At 40.8% G+C, this 24,063-nt stretch overlaps 1 protein-coding gene across 1 annotated transcript in view; it reads right to left on the bottom strand.

The window, feature by feature from the left end:
* Positions 1-24,063, bottom strand: part of LOC142177031 (uncharacterized) — an 87,649-nt gene that overhangs the window by 44,053 nt on the left and 19,533 nt on the right. The gene's annotated exons all lie outside the window — the stretch shown is intronic.

Raw genomic sequence — 24,063 nt, 5'->3', positions numbered from 1 at the left:
CTTGAATTGGGGTGCGATTCGCGATTTTGATGTTGTTTGAGGTGATTTGAGGGATTTACTAAGTTCGTATCGTGTTTTAGGACTTTTTGGTATATTTGGTTGAGGTACCGGGGGCCTCGGGTTGATTTTGAATGGTTAACGGATCAGAAATCGGACGTGTTGCATGGCTGAAGCAGGGAGTCTGCTGGTGTAATCGCACCTGCAGAGCTTTGATCACAGATGCGAGCTGAGGAGCTCAGGTGCAGCCAAGATTGGGGAGGACTGTGGTTGTAGGTGCGAGGAGTTTTCCGTAACTGCATGGCTGCAGGTGCGGCGTGATGGGCACAGAAGTGAAGGGTGCGCAGGTGCGATGGGAAATCCACACCTGCGATTGCGCAAATACGAGGGCGAGGATCGCGGAAGCGGAGGCCCAACTCCAGTGGTTCACCACAGAAGCGGGTGGAATGTCGTTTCTGCGACACCGCATATGCGGTTAAGTTTCCACATATGCGAAAGGGTTGGACAGAACAGGTAAATTCAAGGGTTCGCAATTTTGCTTCATTTTAAATATTTCAAGCTCGGGTTTGGGAGATTCTTGAGAGGATTTTCAAGGGGTTTCTTGAGGTAAGTCCCTTGTGCTCATTTTTTATCAATAATCTTGTTTCCCCATTAAATTTCTCACCTAGTTTGTGTGTATTTAAGGTGGAATATGGGAGTTTGAGTTAGGGATTTGGAGAGTTGAATTTGGGGATTTGGGTGACGATTTGATGTCGGATTTTAGTAATTTTGGTATAGTTGGACTCGTGGATGAATAAGCTTTCGAGTTTTGTGACCTTTATAAAATTTCAAGGCGTGGGCCTGGGGGGGGCGACTTTTGAGTCGATTTTTGACTTTTGATTAATAACTTAGTAATTTTCTTCTGGAATTGATTCCTTTAGCCCGTGTATCAAATTGTTTATGGCTATATTCGAGTCACTCGGAGGCCGTTTCGTGAGGCAAAGGTGTGTTGGAGTAGAGATTTGCTCGAATTGAGGTAAGTAACACTTCTAAACTTGGCCCTGAGGGTTCGAAACCCCGAACTATATTTTATATGATTCGTGTTGAGGTGACGCATATGCCAAGTGCCGGGTGTGTGGGCGTGCATCGTAAGAACTGTGACCTAGTCGATTCCATGGAACTGTATAGTGGATTTATCTTGTTGATATCTGTATTTTCATCATGTGATAAGTAATTGAATGCCAATCATGCTAGAAATCATGTTTAGGCTATATGTTGGAACTTTTGGGACCCATAGTGGTCGATTCTTACTGTCGACTTATTGATTACATTGACATTTCGTACTCGGTCATATTTATTCATTACATATCATATTTTAGTCTCCGTTGCTATTTACTGCTATATCATATCATCATTTTTGGGCTAGTTTCATGACATTGTGAGCCCGAGAGAGAGAGACTAGAGAGATTGATGACTGAGTGAGGCCGATGGCTTGATTGAGAGTGACAGTTAACGGATCGGGCTGCACGCCGCAGCATATTTATTGATTTATGCCTGGATCTGGCTTATTATAGCGCTTGGGCTGAAGGAGCCCCTCCAGAGTCTGTACACACCCACAGTGAGCACAGTTGATTATATTGAGGGATGAATCTTCCCTGGACATGGATCTTGTCCTAATTATTTATATTTGGGGATGGATCTTCCCCTGGGCTGGATTGGCCTTATGCAGTACTAAGTGACTGACTGTCAGTTGATGTGTGTGTGTGTATATATATATATATATATGGGATGGATCTTCCCTGGGCTGGATTGGCCATATACAGTACTGAGTGACTGATTATTCTGAGAGTGTGAGTACACGAGGCTTTCAAAGTGGTGCATCACATACAACATGTGCATTGGCATGTAGATGTAGAGAGGTCATACTCCTCGTATCATTCAGAATTTGATCTATTTTACTTTAATTGAGTTTAACTGTTGAACTTGAAAGCATGTTGAACTTGAAAGCATGCCTACATTTCTGTATTGTTGTTTCTATATTGAATTGTACCTGCTGAGTTCGTCACTACCTTTCAGTCCAAAGGTTAGATTTGTTACTTATTGAGGTTGTTGTACTCATGCTACACACTGTACCTCGTGCACAGATCTAGGTGCTTCCGGTCGCGGCGATTACTGAGTTGTGGAGTTCGCATTTTTGGTGACTATCGAGGTAGCTGCTTGGCGTTTGTAGACCTTGACTCTACCTCCTTATCTTCCATTTTATGTTTCAGTTATTATTTCCTAGACGGTGTATTAGACTATGTTTTTATGTAGATGATCATATACTCGGTGACGCCCCGGTTTTGGGGGAGATTTTGTATGGAATTATGATTTCTTACTCTGATTTTAAAAGGTTTTTCCTTAATTTTAATTGCTTCCATATCTTTCAAAGTTTTTGAGTATTGTAAATGTCTACGTAGTCGGCTTGTCTAGTACCATGTTATGCGCCATCAAGACAGGTTGGTTTTGGGTTGTGACAGGTTTGGAGCCCCGAGGGCTTGGGTGAGTTTCAGACCCTTAGCGGAGTGTTGATGGAATTTTTAAGTTGATGATTTCTGCACAAGCCTCAGATCTCGTAATTGCATGGTCTGAGTTTGCATTTGCGAAGTTTAGCTAAGCCTGTTGCGTTTGCATTTGCGAACCCTATGTTTGCATTTGCGAAGTGTGCTATGAATGAGCTAGTTCGCATTTGTGATCACTTTGGTCGCAATTGCGAAGGTCCATGGTTCGCAATTGTGAACTTTTCATCGCAATTGCGATTATAGAAGAGTTGGGAGGGTCTTCGCATTTTCGAGGTTCGCAATTGCGAACCCCATGTCACATTTGCGACATCTGCGACTGATCAAATAGCTGAGGGACGGAATTATTGAGTTCATTCTCTCATTTTTGAACCCTAAACTCGGTTAGAGGGGATTTTCACCTACAAACCTTGGGTAAGTGATTCTAATCTAGTTCTAACCATATTCCATCAACATATCTTAGATTTTAACATCAAAATCAAGTGAATCAAAGTAGAAATTTATGAAACTTTGTCAAGTTTTTGAAAATAAGTAAATTGAGTTTTGAGAGTAGATTTGGACTCGGATATTGAAACTAATCACATATATGAACTCGTGGGGTCATGGGTAGACGAAATCTACCATTGGACCCGGGTTTTGACTGGACAAGCCCTGGGTTAACTTTTGTTGATTTTTTGGGAAAAGTGTAAAAAATCTTAACTTTATCTATTGCAATTGAATTCTCTAGCATTGTTTGATGTTATTGATTTTATTTTTGTTAGATTTGAGCCGTGTGGAGGAGGATTGTAAGGGAAAAGGTATTTCCGAGTATTGAATTGGCCTAATTGATGTAAATGTCTTGCCTAACTTCGTATGGGAAAACTATCCCTTAGGATTAATATTGTTTGATTCAATTGTGCTAAGTGAAATCCATGTACGCAAGGTGACAAGTGGCTACGCGTGTTGTACGTAGTATTTGACCAGTTTAGGCTACTTAGACTATTTCCATGCGTTAGTTGAAATGCCATATTATATTCTAAATTCTCATAGTTAAATCATCCTTAATTGTGTTAGACTACCCTAAAATTCCTTAGTGACTTATTTAGTAATTGTTCTACATCCTACTTGCTAAATTGCTCCCATGCTTTAGTTTAAATTGTTGTCCCCTTTATTGTCACATGTTGTCTCTTCATTGTTAATTATCATTGTTGAATTAATTGATCTTGTTGCCCCTTTATTTGTTGACTTCTGTAATTTGATACTCATTGTTGAAGATTATTTCCATTATTGTGAGTTAGTCTTATCTAATATCATGGTTACATGTTGTCTTCTCATTGTTGAGTTATTTGTTGTTGAGGTTGTGAAAGTTGTTAATACGTTGAGGCGATGTTGGTTATTGTTGAAACATCTATCCTATTGAGCATTTTCCATCCATTATTGTTGTTGATATTCTTGTATACGTTGTGTTGGAGCCATGGACTATTGTTGTGAAAATATTGATATTGTTGTTATTGGCAAGTTGTGATATGTGGGCACTTGTGGTACGAGTTGTTATTGTGATGTGATATTGATGCGCATGCGGCGGTATAAGGTGCGACTTATGTGCGTGATTGGTTGTAGGGGATCTACGTGAAGCCACGCGGCTTAATAAGGTGGGACTTATGTGCGTGATTGGTTGTAGGGGAACTACGTGAAGCCACGAGACATCATAAGGTGGGCTAAAGTACGTGTAGCTATTTCAGAAAAACTGTTTTCAAAATCTATTTTCAAATGTAAGGCTCACGTGGCGGCATAAGGAAGCATTGTGGTTAAAATTGAGAAATGTGAATGCGAGGCGGTACGTCGTTTGTTATTCTTGATTATACGAGACGGTACCTCGGTTTGATTTCGTTATACACTGGGCGGTACCTCATTGTGTTTCTTTTTATTATTTCACGTTGCAAAGTATCTTGGAAGGAATATTTCTTGTTGCTCCATTCGTTATCATTCTAGTAGTTGTAGTCCGTACATGATCTTTGTATCACTTAAGTTGCTTCTTTCATGCTATTTCTACTGTTGATTTTTCCGGTATTAGATCATGCTATCATCTTGTTCCATATTAGTTGCTTTTTTACTTCCTATTTTTTATTTGTAAATCATTTTATACTGTTTATTTCATATCCTAGTAGGTGTCTTGACCTAGCCTCGTCACTACTCCATTGAGTTTAGGCTTGATACATGTTGGGTACCATTATGGTGTACTCATAGTATGTTTCTGCTCATCTTTTTGTGCATATCTAGGTATGTTTGCTCGTGTCGGTAGATAGAGATTCCTGCTAGCTATTTTATCGAAGACTTCAAGGTATGCCTGCTTGGCGTCCGTAGGCCTCGGAGTCACCTTCCTTTATCCCCATTTATTGTTGTACTTACTTTCAGACGATGATGTAGTAGTTACTCTTGTTATACCTTGTAGAGTTTATGACTCGGTTCCACTGGTTTTGGGGTGTGTAGTGTGAGACTCGGTTTTCAGAAGGTTTCCATCTATTGTTCAGTTATTTTTCGCAATTTGTTAATTCATATCTGTTCAGTTTTCATTATTGTTACTTTTACCTAGTCGTAGAGACTATGTGCCATCACGACATCCTACGGAGGGAAAATTGGGGTCGTGAAAAGTTGGTATCAGAGCTCTAGGTTCTTAGGTGTTGTGAGTCACAGGCAGGTTTAGTAGAGTCTTGTGGATCGGTACAGAGACGTTTGTACTTATCTTCTGGAGGCTATGGAATTGTTAGGAAAACTTCACTTCTATGACTCCTTATTATGCGAATTGGTTTGATTTTGAAAACTAAATCTTTGACTTTCTATTCTCTCACAGATGGAGAGGAAACGCACCGTAGGATCCAACGATCAGACACCCACGTCCCTGCTAGAGCCACGAGAGGCCGAGGCCGCGACAGAGGCCGAGGCCAAGGACGAGCACGTGATGCAGCCAGAGCACCTACCCGAGCTGCGATAGAGGAGCCACCAGTAGCTCCAGTTAGGGGTCAGACACCCGAGTCACCTATTGTCGTCCCCTCACATCAGGAGAACTTCACACAGTTCATGAGCATGTTCAGAACCTTAGCTCAGGCGGGGTTGATCCTACTTGCACTAACCACATATCAGGCTGGGGGAAGAGCACACATTTCCGTGGCCCGTACCCCAAAGCACCGGGTCCAGGTTGATCAGGTGCCATAGGTTATATCGGTACAACCTATTGATCTCATCCAATTTCACACCTCAATTCAAGGTTATGAAACGGTCGATTGCAATAGTAGTACACAACAAGAGTCGGGGTCGATTTCCACATGGAGTTATGAATGAGAGTTAGGCGTATATATTGTAGTACGTGAGTTTGAACTACCTCAATTTACACTTCCACAAATTGGGGTTGATTCTATGTCTAATTTAAACTAAGATTGCAAAGTTAAGAAGTAAAACTAAGAAATTATTTTTGTTATTTTTCAAGTTTTGTAAAAAACATAGGGCTATGACCTTCACCTAGGTGTTTGCCTAATGGGATATAAACTTTAAAGCTTGTTTTATTGGTCGGGGTGTATTATAGCTATCAACATTCAATTACTCACTCAATACCTCTCGGTCAGAGAGTGATTTTGCCCAATTTGGCTTTCTCAAGTCCAAATGGGTATTGCACAAAACGGTTGATAAAAGCTCAAGTCGGGTTATTACTATCTCTAGGTTAAACCCTTTAATTGGGATTATCAATCTCTCGATTGACCCAATTTCTTGTTAGCCGAGTTTTCCTAGACTAAGTCTCTCTTTCTCAAGTAGAGACTAAGTCAAATAGGCATGAACTAGTGTTTGCAACCATTAATTCCACAAATTAAAGTATGAACAAGGCTAAATAATAAACACCTAACCATAAACAAGCATTAAGTTAAACACCCATAAGGTTTACACACTAGGGTTGGGTCACAACCCTAGTAAAAATCTAGCTACTCATGCTTGAAATTGAATAAATAAAAGAAGAAATGCTAATTAAGCTCATATTGTAAAATTAAAATGATAAAATCTACATTAAAATATCCCAAAATATGAATAACTACTAAAAGAAGCAAAGAAAAACGGTTACTATAACTGATGATGTCAAAAGTTGACCTAATTTCATGAAACTCTTCTATTTATACAAAGCTGACAATTTCGGACAAAAATGCCCCTCGAGAGGTTTTGTGGCCGCACAATTCCATGTGCGGCCGCAGATTTCTTCAACTTGTCAGGAACTGGAGGTCCGCGGTCGCATAATTCTGATCTGCGGCTGCGAGGCATTCTTTCTACGGTCCGTAGATTTTGTTACTGCTGTCGCAACTTAGTTCTGCGGTCTGCACTTTTACTTCTGCGGCTGCAAGGCACTCCTTATGCGGCCGCACAATTCTTGTGCGGTCCGCACTTTTGAGGGACTTGGAACTTGGGAAATTGCACATTTTCTGAACTTTGTTCCTAGCCCAGCTTTTACGGCAGCAAAATTCATGTGCGGTCCGCATTTTGCACAAAAGTTTGCTGGACTTTCCTTTATCATCTGCGGCCGCAGATGAAATTCTGCGGCCTGCACTTTATGAGCTTCTATGTCTTTTATTGCCTTGAGTTTAGATTACTCCTTTTGAGTTGTATTTCATCTCGGGAGTCCATCTTCCAATATTCCTACAATTTAGCACATTTCATTAGTTTTGGGAACACAATTCAATAATTTTAGACCAAAACAAAAGCTAAAAGGTACTAATAAGTAGTCAAAATCCCCACTTATCATATGTTGCTCCAATTCAGCCAATGGTTAGGGCATCAACATCTGAGGAGGAGCAGCTTAGGCTCGAGAGGTTTAAGAAGTACAACCCTCCTACTTTCAGTAGTTTGGCTTTAGAGAATGCATATGGTTTTCTTGAGGAGTGTGGAGATGAGTCGGGTTGCTTTTACAACGTTCCAGCTAAAGGAAGCGGCGTATCAATGGTGGCAGGTGTACGAGGTGGGTATCCCGGCCGAGGAAACTTCCCTTACATGGGATCGATTTTTAGAGTTTTTCTTGAGAGTGTTTGTTCCTCAGACCCTTTGGGATGCTTGGCGCACGAAGTTTGAGCGACTGCACCAGGGTACTATGTCAGTGTCGTATGCTATCCAATTTTGTGATTTGTCGAGGCATGCACCAGCCTTGGTTGCCATAGTCAGGGAGCGAGTTTGTCGATTTATCGAGGGGCTCAACCAGAGTATTAGATACAGCATGGCTCGGGAGTTGGAGTTAGACACTCCATATCAGCAGGTGGTTGAGATTGCACAGAGACTGGAGGGTATGCAAGGCCATGATAAAGATGATAGGGAGGCCAAGAGGTCTCGTGGCATAGGGGGATTTAGTGGTGGTCACGCCACAGCTTCAGCTCGTCATAGTAGGGGCTATGTGAGCCGTCCAATACACTCAGCACTTCCATCTTCTAGTGGTGCTCCGGTTGTATCGAGGTTCCAGGTTGCACACTTTGCTCAGCCACTTTCTAGTGCACCTCTTGCACGGGGTGCCTTCAACGGTCAGTCCAGCCGACCAGGACCGATCCAGTCCCAGTCGCCATGTCTACCGAGAGCTTTTTTGAGTGTGGTGATACCTTCCACATGGTAAGAGACTGCCTCAGACTCAGTAGGGGTTCACCTTCTTAAACTACTCAGGCTTCAAGATTTCAGTTAGGTCTGCAAACTTCTCAGGCCATGATTGATGCCCCCGTTGCCGCTCTACCCACTCAGCAAGCTAGAGGTAGAGGTCGGGCAGGTAGAGTTCTCCTTAGAGGGTGAGGCCAGGCCAGATATTATGCTCTCCCTGCTAGGACAGAGGTAGGTTCTTCAGTTTTAGTCATTACAGGTATTGTTCTGGTCTGTCATAGAGATGCATCAGTGTTATTTGATCTAGGATCCACTTATTCATATGTATCATCTTACTTTGCTCTATATTTGGGTATATCCCATGATTCCTTGAGTTCTCCTATTTGTATGTCAACACTTGTCGGAGATTCTATTATTGTGGATCGTGTGTATTGGTTGTGTCTAGTTGTTATTGGTGGTTTCGAGCTCAGAGTTGATATGTTGTTACTTAGTATGGTAGACTTTGATGTTATCTTGGGCATGGACTGGTTGTCACCCTATCATGCTATTCTCGATTACCACGCAAGACCGTGACGCTAACTATGCCAGGTTTACCACGGCTAGAGTGGAGGGGTGCATTAGATTATGTTCATAGCAAGGTTATATAAATTCTAAAGGCTCAGCAGATGGTTGAGAAGGGGTTTAACTCTTATCTATCCTTTGTGCGGGATGTCAGTGCTGATACTCCTACCGTTGAGTCAGTTCCGGTAGTGAGAGACTTTCTAGATGTATTTCCAGCAGATCGTCCGGGCATGCCGCCTGACAGAGATATCGATTTCGGTATTAACTTGTTGTAGGGAAATCAGCCCATTTCTATTCCACCATATCGTATGGCCCCAGCTGAGCTGAAAGAGTTAAAGGAGCAGTTAGAGGAATTACTTGATGATGGATTCATTCGGCCTAGTGTGTCATTGTGGGGTGCTCCGGTCTTGTTTGTGAAGAAGAAGGATGGATCTATGCGCATGTGTATTGATTATCGTCAGATGAACAAGGTTACAGTGAAGAACATGTATCCATTTCCACGCAGTTATGACCTATTTGATCAACTACAGGGTGCCATAGTGTTCTCCAAGAACGATTTGGGATCAGGTTATCATCAGCTGAAGATTCGGGATCCGGATATTTCGAAGACTGCCTTTAGGACTCGGTATGGTCACTACGAGTTTCTTGTGATGTCATTTGGGCTGACCAATGCCCCAGTAGCATTTATGCACCTGATGAATATTGTATTCCTGCCTTATCTTGATTCATTCTTCATTGTGTTTATTAACGACATCTTGGTATACCCCCGCAGTCGGGATTATCATGAGCAGCACTTGAGGATTGTTCTCCAGATCTTGAGAGATAAGAAGTTATATACAAAGTTTTCAAAGTGTGAATTCTAGCTCGATTCGGTAGCGTTTTTGCGTTATGTGGTATCGAGTAAGGGATCAAGGTAGATTCAAAGAAGATTGAGGCGGAGCAGAGTTGGCCTAGACCGTCTTCAGCTACTGAGATCAGTAGTTTCCTTGGTTTGGTCGTGTATTATCGTCATTTTGTGGAGGGATTCTCGCCTATTGCTACATCTATGACCAGATTGACCAAGAAGGGTGCTCCTTTCAGATGGACCGAGGAGTGTGAGGTGAGATTTCAAAAGCTCAAGACTGCTTTGACCACAACCCTAGTATTGGTGTTGCCTACGGGCTCGGGGTCTTATGCTGTGTAGTATGATGCGTCATGTATTGGCCTTGACGTGGTGTTGATGAAAGACGGTAGGGTGATTGCCTACGCATCTCGACAGTTGAAGACACATGAGAAGAATTATCCAGTCCATGATTTGGAGTTGGCATCCATTGTATTATTTGTATGGTGTTCCTTTTGAGGTATTTACCGACAACCGGAGTCTACAACTTCTGTTCAAACAGAAGGATCTTGACTTGAGGCAGCGAAGGTGGTTAGAGTTACTTAAGGACTATGATATCACCATTCTATATCATCCCCAAAAGGACAATGTGGTGGTCAATGCCTTGAGTCGAAAGGCAGAGAGCTTGGGCAGTTTAGCATATCTACCGGTAGCAGAGAGGCCATTAGCATTAGAGGTTCAGGCCTTAGCCAACCAATTTGTTAGATTGGATGTTTTGGAGCCTAGTCGAGTTCTTGCCTGTGTGGTTTCTCGGTCTTCTCTACGACCCCCATTTGCTTGTCCTCAATGACATGGTTTAGCATGGCGATGCCAAGGAGGTCACTATCGGGGATGACGGTATGTTACGGATGCAATGCAAGCTATGTGTGCCCAATATAGATGGGTTGCATGAGTTGATTCTTCAGAAGACTCACAGTTCGTGGTACCCCATTCATCTGGGTGTCGCTAAGATGTATCAGGACTTGAGACAACACTATTGGTGGAGGAGCATGAAGAAAGACTTAGTAGATTATGTAGCTCGGTGCCCAAATTTTCAGCAGGTAGTATGAGCATCAGCGGCCAGGTGGATTGCTTCAGAGGCTAGAGAGTCCAAAGTGGAAATGAGAGCGGGATATTATGGATTTTGTTGTTGGGCTCCCACGAAATCAGAGAAAGTTCGATGCAGTCGGCTTTGGAAAAGGTCAAAGTCGAGCGGGATATTATGGATAAGATGACCAAGTCGGCTCATTTCATTCCGATGGTGACTACTTATTCTTCAATGCAGCTAGCTTACGTATATATTCGTGAGATCGTTAGACTTCATGGTGTGCTGGTATCCATCAACTTTAATCGGGGTACGTAGTTTACATCGCAGTTCTAGCAGGTTATACAGTTTGAGCTAGGCACACAGGTGGAGTTGAGTACAACATTTCACCCTCAGACGGATGGACAGTCCAAGAACACTATTCAGATATTTGAGGATATGCTTCATGTGTGTGTGATGGAGTATGGGGGTTCTTGGGATAAGTTCTTGCCACTTGCGGAGTTTGCCTAAAACAACAGCTACCAGTCGAGCATCCAGATGGCTCTGTATGAGGCTTTGTATGGGATGTGGTGTCGGTCTTCAGTAGGTTGGTTTGTGCCGGACGAGGCTAGGCTATTGGGTACAGACTTGGTTCAGGATACTTTGGAAAAGGTCAAATTGATTCAAGATCGCTTTCGCATAGCCCAATCAAGGCAGAAGTGTTATGCGGATTGGAGGGTTCGCGACATTGCATTCATGGTTGGGGAGCGGGCCTTGCTCCGGGTTTCAATCATGAAGGGTGTTATGAGGTTCGGGAAGAAGGGAAAGTTGAGCCTTAGGTATATCAGACCTTTTAAGATTCTTGATAGGATTAGAGAGGCAACCTACAAGCTTGCACTACCACCTAGTCTAGCTGCAGTTCATCCCATATTCCATGTTTCTATGCTCTGGAAGTATCATGGTGATCAGTCTCATGTGTTAGACTTTAGCTCACTCCAGTTGGACAAGGATTTGTATTCTGTTAAGGAGTCGGTGGCCATCTTGGAGCGGCAGGTTTGGACATTTTGAGGTCAAAGGATATCTCTTCAGTGAAGGTTCAATAGAAGGATCACCCAGTCGAATAGGCGACCGGGATACCGAGCACGACATGCAGAGTCGTTATCCTCATCTATTCACCACTTCAGGTATGTCCTTATGCACGTTCGAGGACGAACGTTTGGGGTTGATTAGTTACCCCTTTTAATAGGGGGATAATGTTACCCCTTTTATTACTTCAAACTTTTGTGTTTATGTCTTTATGACTTGCGGGGTTGATTAGTTTCATTCTGGGAGGCTTTCGGGTTTATATGGACTCTTTATTCTAGACTTAGAAGTTTAAATTTGAAAATATTGACCAAACTTTAACTTTTGTGAAAACGACTTCGGAACTGTGTTTTTATGATTCCAATAGCTTTGTATCGTGATTTCGGACTTGGTCGTATGCCCAAAATTGATTTTGGAAGTTCATAGGTTGATTTGTGTTGATTTTCCGAAATTTGGCAATTTTAAGTTTAAAAGTTTGACCGCAGGTTGACTTTTAGCTATTGAGCTCAGAATTTGATTTTCGGGACGTGAAATAGGTCAGTTATGGCATTTAGAACTTTTCTACAAAATTTGGCGTCATTCGGAGTTGAATTGATAGGAATCAGACGCTTAGTTGTAATTGTAGAAGTTCTTAAAATTCTCTTTGAAAATCATGCTTTTTAGAGTTCAATTCATAGTTTTAGATTTTTTTTTTTTGTTTTGATCGCGCGAGCGAGTTTGTATGATGTATTTAGACTTATGTGGATGATTGGTTTGGAGCCCCGAGGGCTCGGGTGAGTTTCGGACGCTTAGCGGTGTGTTTTTGGAATTTTTAAGAAGTTGGTTTCTACACAAGCCTCAGATCTCGCAATTGCGAGGTCTGAGTTCGCATATGCAAAGTTTAGCCAAACCTGCTGGGTTCGCATTTGCGAACCTAGGGTTCGCATTTGCAAAATGTGTTGAGAATGAGCTAGTTCGCATTTGCGATCTCTTTGGTCGCAATTGCGAAGGTCCAGGGTTCGCAATTGCGAACTTTTCATCGCAATTGTGATGATAACAGAGATGGGAGGGTCTTCGCATTTACGAGAGATTCTTCGCATTTGCGGAGTTCGCAATTGCGAACCCTAGGTCACATTTAAGACATTTGTGACTAATCAAATAGCTAAGGGACGGGATTTTTGAGTTCATTCTCTCATTTTTGAACCCTAGACTCGGTAGGAGGCGATTTGGAGACGGGAGTTTCACCTACAAACCTAGACTAAGGGATTCTAATCTAGTTCTAATCATATTCCATCAACATATCTTATATTTTAACATCAAAATCATGAGAATCAAAGTAGAAATTTATGAAACGTTGTCATGTTTTTGAAAAATAAGAAAATTGAGTTTTGAGAGCAGATCTGGACTCGGATTTTGAAACTAATCACATATATGAACTTGCGAGGTCATGGATAGACAAAATCTACCATTGGACCCGGATTTTGACCGGGCAAGCCCCGAGTTGACTTTTGTTGACGTTTTGGGAAAAGTATAAAATATCTTAACTTTATCTATTGCATGTGAATTCCCTAGCAATGTTCGTGGTTATTGAGTTGATTTTGTTTAGATATTTAGCCGTGTGGAAGCAGATTGTAAGGGAAAAGTTATTTTTGAGTATTGAATTGGCCTAATTGAGGTAGGTGTCTTGTCTAACTTTGTGTGGGGGAACTACCCCTTAGGATTGGTATAGTTTGATTCAATTGTGCTAAGTGAAATCCACATACGAAAGGTGACGAGTAGGTATACGGGTTGTATGTAGTATTTGATCGGTTTAGACTACTTAGACTATTTCCCAGCTTTAATTGAAATGCCATATTATATTCTAAATTCTCATAGTTAAATCATCCTTAATTGTGTTATACTACCCTAAATTGCCTTAGTTGACTTGTTTAGTAATTGTTCTACATCCTACTTGCTAAATTGCTCCCATGCTTTAGTTGAACTTGTTGTCCCCTTTAGTGTCACATGTTATCTCTTCATTGTTAAATTATCATCGTTGAATTAATTGATCATGTTTCCCCTTTATTTGTTGACTTCCGTTATTTGATACTCATTGTTGAAGATTATTTCCTTTATTGTGAGTTAGTCTTATCTAATATCATGGTTACACGTTATTTTCTCATTCTTGAGTTATTTGCTATTAAGGTTGTGGAAGTTGTTAATACATTGAGGCAATGTTGGTTATTATTGAAATATCTAACCTATTGAGCAATTTCCATCCATTATTGTTATTGATATTCTCGTATACGTTTTGTTGGAACCATGGGCTATTGTTGTGGATACATTGATATTGTTGTTGTTGGCAATTTGTGATATGATATTGTGGTGCGAGTTTTTATTGTGATGTGATATTGATGCGCATGCGGCGGTATAATGCTGGGTTAAGGTGCATGTGGCGGTATAAGGTGGGATTTATGTGCACGATTGCTTGTAGGGAAACTACGTGAAGCCATGCGGCGTCATAAGGTGGGCTAAAGTGCATGTAGCTATTTCGGAAAAACTATTTTCAAAATCTATTTTCAAATGTAAGGCTCACGCGACGGCATAAGGAAGGATTGTGATTGAAATTGAGAAATGTGAATGTGAGGCGGTACCTCGGTTGTTATTCTTGATTATACGAGGCGGTACCTCGGTTTGATTTCATTATACACGAGGCGATACCTCGATTTGATTTCATTATACACGAGCCAGTACCTCGTTGTGTTTCTTGCTATTATTTCACATTGCAAAGTGTCGTGGAAGGAATATTTCTTCTTGTTCCATTCGTGATCATTCTAGTAGTTGTAGTCCGTACATGATCTTTGTATCACTTCAGTTGCTTCATTCATGCTATTTCTACTGTTGATTTTTCCGATATTAGATCATGCTATCATCTTCTTCCGTATCAGTTGCTTTCTTACTTCCCATTTTATATCTGTACATTTTATACTATCTATTTCATATTGTAATAGGTGTCTTGACTTGGCCTTGTCACTACTCCACTGAATTTAGGCTTGATACTTGCTGGATATCATTGTGGTATACCCATATTATGCTTTTGTACATCATTTTGTGCAGATCCAGATGCGTCTGCTCATGCCGATAGATAGAGATTCCTGCTAGTTGTTCTATTGTTCAGTTATTTTCCGTAATTTGTTAATTCATATCTGTTCAGTTTTCATTATTGTTAGGCTTACCTAGTCGTAGAAACTAGGTTCCATCATGACATCCTACGGAGGGATAATTGGGTCATGATTCGTGAAGTTAAGCAGTCTATTCACCCACTTATGAACAAAACGTCAGACAAATATGATGAGGCAGTTTTAAAATATAATTAACACATTCATAATTTTACTCCAACTGAATAAAATTGCATTAAGAAAGAGAACTTGAAGAGTACCTAGAAGCAGAAGTTAACCAACAGTGAAGAACTTTGGTTTAAAGTGACCAACAACCTCAGCACTATCAACAACAAATCAGTAGCTTATAACCCACGAAATGATGCAGAAAATACCCAGCAAAGACACTTTAAACTAGAAGCTAATAACTCCACAAATTACCCAAAAGGTCGTTTTATTTTTGTGAAAGAATTTACACTCAAAGAATACTCATAAAGCTCCGAAATTTCCGCTTACTAGAAGTATTCAGCTGCTGATTTTTCTCAAATACATGTGTCTTTTTAGAGTGCAAAGGATGACCTCTAAGGGTGTCAGAGTGTGTGTAAAGTGAAGAAAGAGTAGCCCTTAAGTAGGAAGTGAAAAGTACTTTTTTGGACAGCTTTTTGTTCACTAAATATCTGTCCAAAAGGACTGATATTTATTTACCAAAACCTGCCCAAAGGACTGTCCAAATAGGAGAAAAGACAGTCCCTTTTTCACCAAGTTTAGACACAAAGAAACTAATTGTACTGTTGGCATGCTTCAAATAGTGAAAATAAACTAATGTGTACCCTAATCTCATTATTAACATAACTACTCTTCATCTTTTACAAAAGCAGTACTAACCACTTACTCAAAAACAAATGACTAAAACATAACTGATTTATCGAACTATTAACCAATAAGGAGAACCAGAACTTCAAGATTGAAACCAAACAAGAAACATGTATTAATCCATGAAATACTTAAAACTAATACGCTTAAACCAAAACGAATATCAGAAACACCAACTTAGAATCAAAACGTAAAGACATAAAGCAAAGCGAAAATATGTCAACAGTGATACAAACTAACATAACCAGTTAAGTTAAAAAATAAAAAAAAAATAGAAATTAGATAGAGAGTTAACTGAAATGATCACTAAATAGAATTATAATCAAAACTACAAACAAACGACAGGGAAACAGAAAATTAAAAACTCGGAGGAAAGGATTAGGATTTGAGTTTATACCAAGCTCGGGGACATTTGACGTCAAATCGATCAACGAGATGATGCCGAGGATGTCAAGTGGTGGCTGTCCGACCCTGAAACACAAGTTTCCTTTTAGGAGATGCGTAAACAAATTAGTTTCGGCATCATACTAGAAGGAAACATAGGTCTTTGGGTCGAGTAGGCTAAAACATGGGGGGTCAGTGGGCCTGGTAGTGGTTGCCGGCAGTGGGAGTAGCAGCAGCTTTACCGAAAAATGGTTATCAGATTTTTGGCTTGATACCAACGTTAAACAATAGTCCTCGTCGAGCTATGTCTATTTATATAGGTGTTGGGTGGAAAATATAGTTTAAATCTCACGAATTTTAAAAAACAAATGATGAGTATGTTTCTTTGATCTACTATTCGTGGATTTTGAGGGCGGGTTTTAAGGATTTGGTTTGGAGATATGGAAAGAGGAGGTTGTGGAGAATGTATGGTAAAATTTTGGGGGTGACTGGAGGTGGCCAGCTGGTGGTGGCGACTTCCGGATGGCGGAGCCACCATGGGGTGGCGGAGAGAGAAGAGAGCAAAGAGAGAGTTGAGAGAGAGGGGAAAGAAAGAATAGGGGAAAATGTGGGCAAAATTCGGCCTCTTTAGGTCTTAAATAACTAGAATGAAGATAAAATTATGACGGTTAGATCAAGTCAAGATGGGTGGCTGAGATTAAAATCTCAGTCACTTAACCAAAATGATGTCGTTTCGGCTCGTCTGGTTAGGGTCTTGATCTGGGCTAGTCGAAAGCATATGGACTACTGGTTTGGTCCGATTTTTGGCCCATTTTCAATAAAAATTCAATTAGCCCAATTATCCTTAAGCCGGTATTCATGATAAGTTTGAGATAAACATCTTTAACCTCTACGAATATGACTGTTTTGGTTCCATGTGATCTTGAAACAGGCTTATCATCAATGTTTTCAACCTCTTACTTATCCTCTAAGTGTTTTTCCTCGATTCGATTCAAGATTGAGCAAGCTTTCTGAAATCTAGCCGAAAACTCCGCATGCATGTCATGTCACTAAAGTTCGCATGAAAAGAACTATATATGCAAGAAGAACTAAACACCATGGATTAAAATGACACAAAGTTAAAAGTTGCATTTCATTGATTAAAGGATAGAGATTATTATAGGACAAACGAACAACATCTGGATCACAACCTCGGAATAATACAGATGATAGAAATTATGATAAAATAAGTTACCAAGACTCCTTCCAGGCAAAGAGGGGATTGGCTTTCCAATTACCAAGCTCGATATCTTAGCTACGAATTTGCACATCAACATCAAATAGGACCTTTAACAATTTTGATCGCCTTGCATTCAGTGGTCATGTCCTTGATCATTTCAACAAACTATCCCCATATTCTTTATCATTGTAAATCATCCAAACATTGTGTGTTTTGTCATAACGTTTAGGGTCTCATTATCTTGGACCATGATAATCCCTTCTTGAATCATCATTTCTATTCCCTTTTACAAAGTCTGACAATCCTCAGTGCTATTTCCCTAAACATTAGAATGGTACATGCACCGTACAACAGGGTTAAAACCTTTTGCATATAGATTAGGAACATACCCTTGAGTCAGCTCAATCATACCACAATGTTTCAACCTTTCAAACATACTTGTGTAGGATTCTACGATTGGCATGAAATTATCCCTCTGCTTATGTTCCCTTTCATACTCTTGTTTTGAATGAGGGTTGTAGGGTGATTAAGATTTATTTTGTCGCGGAAGAAGGTCTATTAAAGCTGGGGCCCACATCTATTGGAGATTGGATGGTTTGGCATAAGACTGAGCATTGAATGTTGCATACTGTGGAGCAACTGAGTATCGAGGATCCGGGGATGGGTGGTAGTGCTGTGGGGAGCCATAGGAAACCTGATGAGACTGCCCATATTGTTGAGATGCTCCCCTTTGACCTCTTTTTGACCCTGATGCCATCATGGCCTCCTCATCTTTCTTCTTTCGATTTGCAAGGCATGCCGACCGATTGCTTGGGTGGTGGCTTTGAGAGCTGCTTGACTTATAATTCGGCCAGTCTTGAGGCCATTTTCGACCATTTCCCCTATCTTGATTGCTTCTGCAAAAGGTCTACCCGTTGCGGACATCATGTTTTGAAAGTGATCATGCTCTTGAGTCTCTAAAAAACAATGATGAACTCGTGATTATCCATGGGTGGTTTAACTCTACCCGCTTTCTCTCTCCATTTAATGGCATACTCCCTAAAGCTTTCAATCAGCTTTTCTTCATATTGGACAGGGAACTGCGATCTGGCGCAATATCAATATTGTACTGAAATTGTTTAACGAAGGCTTGGGCCATGTCGTCCCAAACATGTCAGTGAGAAATATCTTGGTCAATGAACCATTCAGAAGCTACTCCTACTAGACTCCCCAAAATAAACCATCAGCAACTCTTCTTTTCCTCCTACACCCCTCACATGGTTGCAATACCTTTTCAAGTGGGCGATAGGGTCGTCGTGTCTATCATATTTCTCAAATTTTAGTGTCTTGAACCCTGGGGGTAAATGGATGTGAGGAAACATGTACAAATCATTGAATAAGACATTTTTGTGACCACCTAGTCCTTGTACGTTCTTTATATTCTGCTCAAGACTTTTCATTTTTCTGGCCATCTCATCTGGCTCTCCAGTCTTGACAGCCTTTTCATTTTCTACAATGACTCGTAGTGTGGAGTCGGATTGTGTGTAGCCGAGACCTTGAAAGCCATATCTAGATAATAGTATTGGCCATCATAAGCATGAGATGGTTGCTCGATGTTTGGCCTCATCACAGGATTTGGTGGTAGAGTTTTATACACTGGCGCGCCAGACAAGACGAGAGGGGTGTTCTTAACCGGTGCGGCTAGAGGTCACACGTTAGAGGTACCAAGGGCAGCAGGGAAGCTTTAGTTTAGCACATACCCCGGAGGTAAAATATGATCGCTTATTGCGGGGAGTGGTGGTTGAGTAGCCAGAGGTACGGTGAAAGTTCCCTCTAAGGGACCCTGAGGGGGAGGCTGACCGGAGACCCAAGCCTGATACACATGAGATAGCTGCTATTTCAATCTTCTTACTTGCTCCGACTCTTTTTCAACTGACCGACCCTGGGGGTCATCACTGACCAACTCGATTTCAACATTGTTAGCCATATGTACCTTTCCTTTAGATCTGGGGAAGTAGTGATATGTTGCTAGTTTCACCACAAACCAACTACCTTAAGCTTATTGATTAAGAGACAATAAATGTGTTAGGGTTAAGCATTTTACAGATATGAATCACACGTAATAAACCATGCTCCTAACATTATCACCACTTCTAACATGCTTTTGGAAGGCTTTATATTTAATTCTGGCTTATAAGGTTGCTGCTTATTGACGCTCTTATTTTTTCCTCTTTTTTTGGATTTTCTTTTCACTCACCTCATTTTGATCCCTTATTTTAGAGTCTTTGAAGATATTTCGATCGAACCTTTTAGGGGTTCCCTACGTATCATATCGCTGCATGAATCAGATTATTACGTAGTACAGGGACATGACCATTTGTTTTGTTTTGTTTTTATTTACAAAAAATAATATCATTTTGGTTCATTTTCGAATTTTTCTAAAATAAAATCATTTTCATTGATTTTTGAATTTTTTTCTTCTCTTTTTTTTCTTTTTGACACAAGACTCAAAAGCAAAAATTACATAAAGATACAACTTAAAAAGACAAATATTTAAACAAGACCGGACTCGACTCAAATAGACTTTTAAAAATAAAAGGCAAAACAACAAGACTTAAAAAACCAAAAGACTCTTACAGATTTGATGACAACAAAGGAATGATCAAGAGGGACTGCCAACTAAAAGAAGACTCAGGCACACATTTGATCAATTTAGGGACTTAGGCACATGTGATTTCTTACAGAATTTGATGTGATCACTTTAATTTGGGCTTGACTTGAAGTCACAACATTTTACTGCATACTCATACTTCGAACACGCTCCCGAAGAATAACACAATATGATAATAATATTCTGGAATACATTTTAAACATATTCATATATATACATCTTCCGACACCAAACGTATTCAAAAAAGTCAATTCATAAAGGACAACTCGGGACTTACAAGAACATCGTGGGAATTCAATTCTAAGGTAGAAATTTAGCCAACATACCTTGCCTCGAGCTTTTTAAATTACTACAATGTTCCGAAAATCTTAGTCTCTTCGATCTATTTAGAGATATAGCAAAATTAAAAACAAATTAGAAAGGAGTTCATAGTTCCATCTCACTTGAACATTTTATCAAATACTAGGTGTGCATTAAGGTTTCAAGGTCCTCCTATGGTGGATTATTTCATCCCACTACCCAAAGCATACCCAAATGAGCTCCAAATTCTTCCCACAACCCTTGATGGTACATGCATATAAAATAAATAACTCGCACACCCAAGAATTGATTGGGCTATTACCTATTTTCATTTAAAATCACGAAATTGAGGGTTGTGGAGTAGAACCTTACCTCTAAGATGAAGACCTAGTGAATTATTCTTGTAAATGCTTCAACTTTGAGCAAGAATTGATGAATGATGAGCTTAGGAACTTCCCCTCTCACTCTATGGCACTTCCTCTCTCTAGAAATATAAGTTTTAACTTTATAAAAAGATCCCCAAGTTTGTTTTATAAGAATGGGGTCGGGTTCAAAAATTAGAAAACATGAAGCCCCGATACAGATAACGCTTCTATGGTCCGCAAAATGGGCTGCATAATGGCCCTCCGGAACTGGGCACCCCCGCCTCACTATGCGACCGATCTGCGGTTGCATAATGCGCCGCTGAACTTTCCTCCAGGAATGTTTTTGTGCTGGATCTGCGAGGGGTTATGCGGCCCGCAAAATGATTATGCTGCCGCATAATGGTCTGAAAGTTTGCCCAAATTTCTGCCTCGGCCTGTGGCAGATATGCGGTCCACAAATCAGTTATGCGACCGCAGAATGGATCGCAAAAACACCCTGTATTTCCAAATATTTTCTTCAACTCCCTAACACACTGTTCAACCCAAAAGGTCCGAACCATCGTCGTCAACACATAAGCCTACTTTGGCTCCACGAAACCCTGGGCTTTAGGTAAACATTTTATGGGGCCTTACATCCTTCCCCGATTAAGATCATTCGTCCTTGAATGAAGGCAAAAATCCGCCATTAGAAACCAATTTAACTTAGTTGCTATAACACACCAACAGTTCCAACATTTCACTAACTCCCCAAATTTCTTAAACTTTTGCCAGAGTTTCCCCTATAACTGGGCCTATCCACCTGTCAGAGAATCCCAGAAACCAACCCTAACAACATATACATGAACCAGTGACGTAGTATAACATAAAAACAACGGCAATTATCGCCTCACGAGCAGTATATCACCAAAAAGGAACACCCTTAACATCAAGTGTACAAATAATACATAATTCATAGAAGGTAAACTCTTAACATTTTCATAGAATACAACTTTATAAATACATGACTATTCAAACAAATGAGGGTATTTCTTCTTCATTTCTTCCTCGGCCTCCCAGGTGGCTCTTCGACTTGGTTTCGCCATAACACTTTCACAGAGGCAATCTCTTTATTCCTCAACTTTCAAACTTGTCTAATCAAGAATGGCAACAGGAATTTCTTCGTAAGTCAATTCTTCATTAACCTCGATAGTCTCAACCGCAACAATAAGCGACGGATCTGCAACCACCTACTTCAACATGGATACGTGGGGAACCGGGTGCACTAAAGATATCTATGGAGGTAGTTCTAGCCTGTAAGCCACCTGACCGATCCTTTGAATAATTGTGTACGGCCCAACATACCTTGGATTCAATTTCCCCTTCTTACCAAACCGCATTACCCCCTTCATGGGGGAAACCTTCAAGAATACCCAATCATCCTCTTGGAAATCCAAATCCCTACGATGTATATCTGAATAGGACTTTTGATGACTCTGGGCAGTTCTCAACCATTCTTTAATAATCTTAACCTTCTCTATAGTCGGATGCACGAGGTCTAGCCCTATCAACTCAGCTTCCCCAATCTCGAACCACCCAATGGGAGAGCTACATCTCCTACCATATAAAGCCTCGAATGGTGCCATTTGAATGCTAGCATGATAACTGTTGTTATAGTCAAACTCTATGAGCGGTAAATGATCATCCCAGCTACCCTTGAAGTCGAGAACACAAGCGCACAACATATCCTCGAGCGTTTGAGTAGTCCGCTCTACTTGCCAGTCTGTCTGTAGATGGAAAGTTGTACTAAGTTTTACGTGAGTACCCAACCCTTGCTAAAATGTTTTCCAAAGTTAGCTGTGAACTGTGCCCCCCGATCTAAAATGATGGAAACTGGAGTGCCATGCAGCCCAACGATTTCCTTGATATATAATTAAGTATACTTTTCCGCTGTGTCGGTAGCCTTAACAGGTAAGAAGTGAGCTGATTTCGTGAGTCGGTCCACAATCACCCAAATCGAGTCGAACTTGCAAGGAGTGCGAAGTAGTCCTACCACAAAGTCCATATTGATCATCTCCCATTTCCACATTGGAATTTCTTTGTTCTGTGCCAACCCATCGACCCTTTGGTGTTCGACCTTCACTTGCTGACAATTTGGACATCTTACCACAAATTCCGCTACATTCCTCTTCATATCATTCCACCAATAGACTTACTTAAGATCATGGTACATCTTTGTAGAGCTCGGGTGCAAGGAATACCAAGAACTGTGAGCCTCGATCATGATTCTTTCCCGGAGACCATCCACATTTAGGACACATAATCACCCTTGGTACCTTAGTGTGCCATCATCCATGCCAAGGGAAAAGGCCATGGTCTTATTTTTATGAATCCCCTCCTTCAATTGTACCAACAATGGATCGTTGTATTGCTTCTCCTTGACTTCCATCACAAGCGACGATTCAGCCCTATTTTGCATAATCACCCCTTCTTCACTAGAGTCCGCAAGACGAACTCCCAAACTAGCCACTCGATGAACCTCCTTGTCCAACGGCATTTGATATGCCTCCAAGTGAGCCAAACTACCCATAGATTTACGGCTAAGAGCATCCGCCACAACATTAGCCTTCCCCGGATGATATAGGATATCGATTTCATAATCATTGAGTAACTCAAGCCATTTTCTATGCCTCAGATTCAATTCCTTCTGTTAGAAAATATATTAAAGGCTCTTATGGTCCGTGAGTATATCCACATGGACCCCATACAAATAATGATGCCAAATTTTCAACGCAAAGACCACTGCTGCAAGCTCTAAGCCATATGTTGGATAGTTCTTTTCATTATTCTTGATTTGCCTAGAAGCATACGCTATCACCTTGCCATGTTGCATTAATACACACCCAAGTCCAATTCTTAAAGCATCACAATATACCACAAACCTATCCATACCCCCTGGTAGGGTCAACACAGGTGCCATAGTCAATCTTGATTTCAACTCCTGGAAGCTTCTTTCATAAGAATCTGACCATTGGAACTTAATCGTCTTCTGTGTCATTTTAGTCAACGGAGAGGCAAGAGTAGAGAACCCCTCTACATACTTCCTGTAATACCCTGCTAGGCCTAAGAAACTACGAATCTCTGTTGCGGTAGTAGGTCTAGGCCAATTCTTCACAACTGCAATCTTCTAAGGATCCACCTCTATTCCTTCTCTAGAGATGACATGAACCAAGAACGTGACAGATTCAAGCCAAAATTCACATTTCAAAAACTTCGCATACAACTTGTGTTGATATAGGGTCTATAGAACTGCCCTGAGATGACCGGCATGGTCCTCTCGACTTTGCGAATATACACGGATATCGTCAATAAACACTATCACGAATAAGTCAAGAAAAGTCTTGAAAATACGGTTCATAAGATCCATGAAAGTTGCGGGGGCATTTGTTAGCCCAAAAGACATTACCAGGAACTCAAAGTTCCCATACCGGGTCCTGGAAGTTGTTTTCAGAATATCATGCTCCCTAATC

Source organism: Nicotiana tabacum, chromosome 23 (genome assembly GCF_000715075.1).
Source record: "Nicotiana tabacum cultivar K326 chromosome 23, ASM71507v2, whole genome shotgun sequence".
NCBI lineage: Eukaryota > Viridiplantae > Streptophyta > Magnoliopsida > Solanales > Solanaceae > Nicotiana > Nicotiana tabacum.
Note: the sequence above shows the minus strand (reverse complement) of the source record. Positions and strands in the feature narration are given on the sequence as shown.